The following is a 6,000-nucleotide window of genomic DNA, read 5'->3' as shown; positions in this document are numbered from 1 at the left end:
ATGCAGGTGAGGGTATGGAAAAGTGTTAGGGTCAGGGTACGTTTCAGGGCACTGGTTAGTGTCAGTGTACGGTTTAGGTTTAGGGTATTGTTTAGGGTAAGGTGTAGGGTTGGCGTTAAGGTTAGATTTAGAGCTAGGGTTAGGGTTAGCGACCGGGTAAGGTTTAGGTTACAGGGGAGGGTACGGAAATGTTTTAGGGTCAAAATACATTTGCGGGAATGGGTCAGTGTTAGTGTACGGGTTAAGATTAGTGTACGTGTTAGGGTAAGGTGTAGGGTTGGAGTTAGATTTAGCTTTAGGGCTACGGTTAGGGTTGGCGAAATGTAAGGTTTAGGGTACAGGTGAGGTTACAGAAAAGTGTTATGGTCCATGTATGTGTCAGGGCACGGATTAGTATAGGGTACGGGTTAGGATTACAGTACGGATTAGGGTAAGGTGTAGGATTGGGGTTAGGGTTAGGTTTAGGGTTAGGGTTAGGGTTAGCGAATAGGTAACATTCAGGGTACAGGTAAGCATATGGAAACGAGTTAGGGTCAGGCTTTGTGTTAGGGCACAGGTTAGTGTTATTGTACGGATTAGGATTAGGGTACGGCTTAGGATTTTGTGTAGGGTTGTGGATAGTGTTAGGCTTAGACCTAGGGTTAGTGTTAGCGAACAGGTAAGGTTGTCGGTACACAGGAGGGTACGGAAACGTGTTAGTGTCAAAGTACATGTGAGGGCATTGCTTCATTTTGGTGTACGGGGTAAGATTAGTGTATGGGTTAGTGTATGGTGTAAGGTGGGTGTTAGCGTTATGTTTAGGGAAAGGGCTAGGTTTAGCGAACGGTAAGATTTAGGGTACTGGAGAGGATACGGAAAAGTGTTAGGGTCAGGGTACGTGTTAGTGCACGGGTTAGTGTTAGTGTACGGGTCAGGATTAGGGTATGGGTTAGGGAAAGGTGTAGGGTTGGGGTTATGTTTAGGTGTAGGGTTGGGGTTAGGGTTAGCGAATAGGTAACATTTAGGGTACAGGTGAGCTTATGGAAATGAGTTAGGGTCAGGGTTCATGTTAGGGCACAGGTTAGTGTTAGTGTACGGATTCGGATTAGGGTACGTGTTAGGGTTAGGTGTAGGGTTGGGGTTAGGGTTAGGTTTAGACATAGGGTTAGGGTTAGTGAATGGTAAGATTTAGGGTACAGGAGTGGGTATGGAAAAGTGATAGGGACAGGGTACGTGTTAGGGCATGGATTAGTGTTAGTGTACGGGTAAGGATTAGGGTACAGGTTAGGGAAATGGGTAGGGTTTTTGTTATGGTTAGGGTTAGGGCTAGGGTTAGAGTTAGCAAACGGGTAAGGTTTACGGTACACGGGAGCGTACGGAAACGTGTTACCGTCAAAGTACATGTGAGGGCATGGGTTAGTTTTTTTGTACGGGTTAAGTTTAGTGTACAGGTTAGGGTATGCTGTGAGGTTGGTGTGAGAGTTATGTTTAGGGCTAGGGTTAGGGTTAGCGAACTGTAAGATTTAGGGTACAGGAGAGGATACGGAAAAGTGTTAGGGTCAGGGTACGTGTTAGGGCATGGGTTAATGTTAGTGTATGGGTTGGGATTAGGGTACGGGTGAGGGTAAGGGGTAGGGTTGGGGTTAGGGTTAGGGCTAGGGCTAGGGCTAGGGTTAGGGTTAGCGAATGGGTAAGGTTTAGGGTACAGGTGAGGGTACGGAAAAGTGTTAGGGTCAGGGTACGTGTCAGGACATGGCTTAGTATTAGTATACTGGCTAGGATTAGGGTACAGTTTGGGTAAGGTTTAGGGTTGGGGTTAGGGTTAGCTTTATGGCTAGGGTTAGGGTTAGCGAAATGTCAGGTTTAGGGTACAGATGATGGAACAGAAAAGTGTTAGGGTTAGTGTATGTGTTAGGACACGTGTCAGTGTTAGTGTATGGCTTAGGATTAGCATACGGGTTAGGGTAAGGTGTACGGTTGGGGTTTGGTCTAGGTTTAGGGCTAGGGTTACGGTTAGCGAACGGTAAGGTGTAGGTTACAGGTAAGGGTACGGAAAAGTGTTAGGGTCATGGTACGTGTTAGCGCAGGGTTTAGTGTGGGTTTACAGGTTAGTATTAGGGTACGGGTTAGAGTAATTGGTAGGGTTGGCGTTATGGTTAGTGTTAGGGGTGGGGTTAAGTTTAGTGAATGCGTAAGGTTTAGGTTACAGCTGAGCATATGGAAATGTCTTATTGTCAAAGTACATGTGCGGTATTGGGTTAGTGTTAGTGTACGGGTTAAGATTAGTGTACGTGTTAGGGTAAGGAGTAGGGTTGTAGTTAGGTTTAGGTTTGGGGCTAGGGTTATGGTTAACAAATGGTAAAGTTTAGGGTTAGTGTTAGGGTTAGTGTTAGGGGTAGGGTTAGGGGTAGTGGTAGGGTTAGGGGTAGGGTTAGGGTAGGTGTTAGGGCACGAGTTAGTGTTAGTGTATGGGTTATGATTAGGGTATGGGTTAGGGTAAGGTGTAGGGTTGGGGTTAGGTTTAGGTTTAGGACTAGAGTTAGGGTTAGCGAATAGGTAACATTAGAGTACAGGTGAGCGTATGGAAATGCGTTAGGGCCAGGGTTCGTATTATGGCACAGCTTAGTGTTAGTTTAAGGATTAGGATTACGGTACATGTTAGGGTTAGGTGTAGGGTTGGGGTTGCGTTTAGGCTTAGGTTTAGACCTAGGGTTAGGGTTAGTGAATGGTAAGGTTTAGGGTTCAGGTGTGGGTATGGAAAAGTGTTAGGGTCAGGGTAAGTGTTAAGGCACGGATTAGTGTTAGTGTACTGGTTAGGATTGGGTACGCGTTAGGGTAAGGTTTAGGGATGGGGTTAGCTTTACGTTTAGGTCTAGGGTTAAGGATAGCAAACGGTATGGTTTAGGGTACTGGTGAGTGTACGGAAAACTGTTATGGTCAGGGTACCTGTTAGGGCACGTGTAGTGTTAGTGTATGGGTTAGGATTAGGGTACGGGTTAGGGTAATGTGTAGGGTTGGCGTTAGGGTTAAGTTTACGGCTAGGGTTAGAGTTAGCGAACAGGTAAGTTTTATGGTACATGAGTGTACGGAAACGTGTTAGTGTCAAAGTACGTGTGATGGCATTGCATAATGTTGGTGTACGGGTCAAGATTAGTGTACGGGTTAGGGTAAGGTGTAGGGTTGGTGTTAGCGTTATGTTTAGGGCTAGGGTTACGGTTAGTGAACCAGTAAGGTTCAGGGTACAGGTGAGGGTACGGAAACCTTTTAGAGTCAGAGTATGTGCTAGGACACCTGTTAGTGTCAGTGTACGTGTCAGGATTAGCGTACAGTTTAGGGTAAGGTGTGGGGTTGGGGTTAGGGTTAGGTTTAGGGCTAGGCTTAGGGTTAGTGAACGGGTAAGTTTTAGGGTACAGTTGAGGGTACGGAAAAGCATTTGGGTCAGGTTATGTGTTAGGAAACGTGTTAGTGTTAATGTATCGTTAGGATTAGGGTATGGGTTAGGGTAATGGTTAGGGTTGGCGTTAGGGTTAGGGATAGGTTTAGTGAACGGTTAAGGCTTATGGTACATGTGAGTGTATGGAGACGTTTTAGTGTCAAAGTACGTGTGAGGGCATGGGTTAGTGTTAGGGTTAAATATAGGGTACGGGTTAGAATACGGTGTAGGGTTGGTGTTAGGGTTAGGTTTAAGTCTACAGTTAGGGTTACCTAACGATTAGGTTTAGCGTGCAGGTGAGGGTATGGAAAAGTGTTAGGGTCAGGGTACGTTTCAGGGCACTGGTTAGTGTCAGTGTACGGTTTAGGTTTAGGGTATTGTTTAGGGTAAGGTGTAGGGTTGGCGTTAAGGTTAGATTTAGAGCTAGGCTTAGGGTTAGTGACCGGGTAAGGTTTAGGTTACAGGGGAGGGTACGGAAATGTTTTAGGGTCAAAATACATTTGCGGGAATGGGTCAGTGTTAGTGTACGGGTTAAGATTAGTGTACGTGTTAGGGTAAGGTGTAGGGTTGGAGTTAGATTTAGCTTTAGGGCTATGGTTAGGGTTGGCGAAATGTAAGGTTTAGGGTACAGGTGAGGTTACAGAAAAGTGTTATGGTCCATGTATGTGTCAGGGCACGGATTAGTATAGGGTACGGGTTAGGATTACAGTACGGATTAGGGTAAGGTGTAGGATTGGGGTTAGGGTTAGGTTTAGGGTTAGGGTTAGGGTTAGCGAATAGGTAACATTCAGGGTACAGGTAAGCATATGGAAACGAGTTAGGGTCAGGCTTGGTGTTAGGGCACAGGTTAGTGTTATTGTACGGATTAGGATTTGGGTACGGCTTAGGATTTTGTGTAGGGTTGTGGATAGTGTTAGGCTTAGACCTAGGGTTAGTGTTAGCGAACAGGTAAGGTTGTCGGTACACAGGAGGGTACGGAAACGTGTTAGTGTCAAAGTACATGTGAGGGCATTGCTTCATTTTGGTGTACGGGGTAAGATTAGTGTATGGGTTAGTGTATGGTGTAAGGTGGGTGTTAGCGTTATGTTTAGGGAAAGGGCTAGGTTTAGCGAACGGTAAGATTTAGGGTACTGGAGAGGATACGGAAAAGTGTTAGGGTCAGGGTACGTGTTAGGGCACGGGTTAGTGTTAGTGTACGGGTCAGGATTAGGGTATGGGTTAGGGAAAGGTGTAGGGTTGGGGTTATGTTTAGGTGTAGGGTTGGGGTTAGGGTTAGCGAATAGGTAATATTTAGGGTACAGGTGAGTTTATGGAAATGAGTTAGGGTCAGGGTTCATGTTATTGCACAGGTTAGTGTTAGTGTACGGATTCGGATTAGGGTACGTGTTAGGGTTAGGTGTAGGGTTGGGGTTAGGGTTAGGTTTAGACATAGGGTTAGGGTTAGTGAATGGTAAGATTTAGGGTACAGGAGTGGGTATGGAAAAGTGTTAGGGTCAGGGTATGTGTTAGGGCATGGATTAGTGTTAGTGTACGGGTAAGGATTAGGGTACAGGTTAGGGAAATGGGTAGGGTTGTTGTTATGGTTAGGGTTAGGGCTAGGGTTAGAGTTAGCAAATGGGTAAGGTTTACGGTACACGGGAGCGTATGGAAACGTGTTACCGTCAAAGTACATGTGAGGGCATGGGTTAGTTTTTTTGTACGGGTTAAGTTTAGTGTACAGGTTAGGGTATGCTGTGAGGTTGGTGTGAGAGTTATGTTTAGGGCTAGGGTTAGGGTTAGCGAACTGTAAGATTTAGGGTACAGGAGAGGATACAGAAAAGTGTTAGGGTCAGGGTACGTGTTAGGGCATGGGTTAATGTTAGTGTATGGGTTGGGATTAGGGTACGGGTGAGGGTAAGGGGTAGGGTTGGGGTTAGGGTTAGGGCTAGGGCTAGGGCTAGGGTTAGGGTTAGCGAATGGGTAAGGTTTAGGGTACAGGTGAGGGTACGGATAAGTGTTAGGGTCAGGGTACGTGTCAGGACATGGTTTCGTATTAGTATACTGGCTAGGATTAGGGTACGGTTTGGGTAAGGTTTACGGTTGGGGTTAGGGTTAGCTTTATGGCTAGGGTTAGGGTTAGCGAAATGTCAGGTTTAGGGTACAGGTGATGGTACAGAAAAGTGTTAGGGTTAGTGTATGTGTTAGGACACGTGTCAGTGTTAGTGTATGGCTTAGGATTAGCATACGGGTTAGGGTAAGGTGTACGGTTGGGGTTTGGTCTAGGTTTAGGGCTAGGGTTAGGGTTAGCGAACGGTAAGGTGTAGGTTACAGGTGAGGTTACGGAAAAGTGTTAGGGTCAGGGTACGTGTTAGGGCAGGGTTTAGTGTGGGTTTACAGGTTAGGATTAGGGTACGGGTTAGAGTAATTGGTAGGGTTGGCGTTATGGTTAGTGTTAGGGGTGGGGTTAAGTTTAGTGAATGCGTAAGGTTTAGGTTACAGCTGAGCATATGGAAATGTCTTATTGTCAAAGTACGTGTGCGGTATTGGGTTAGTGTTAGTGTACGGGTTAAGATTAGTGTACGTGTTAGGGTAAGGAGTAGGGTTGTAGT

The sequence above is a fragment of the Mesoplodon densirostris genome, chromosome 20, assembly GCF_025265405.1.
Source record: "Mesoplodon densirostris isolate mMesDen1 chromosome 20, mMesDen1 primary haplotype, whole genome shotgun sequence".
Lineage (NCBI taxonomy): Eukaryota > Metazoa > Chordata > Mammalia > Artiodactyla > Ziphiidae > Mesoplodon > Mesoplodon densirostris.
The sequence above is the reverse complement of the archived record's forward strand: the minus strand, read 5'-3'. Positions refer to the sequence as shown.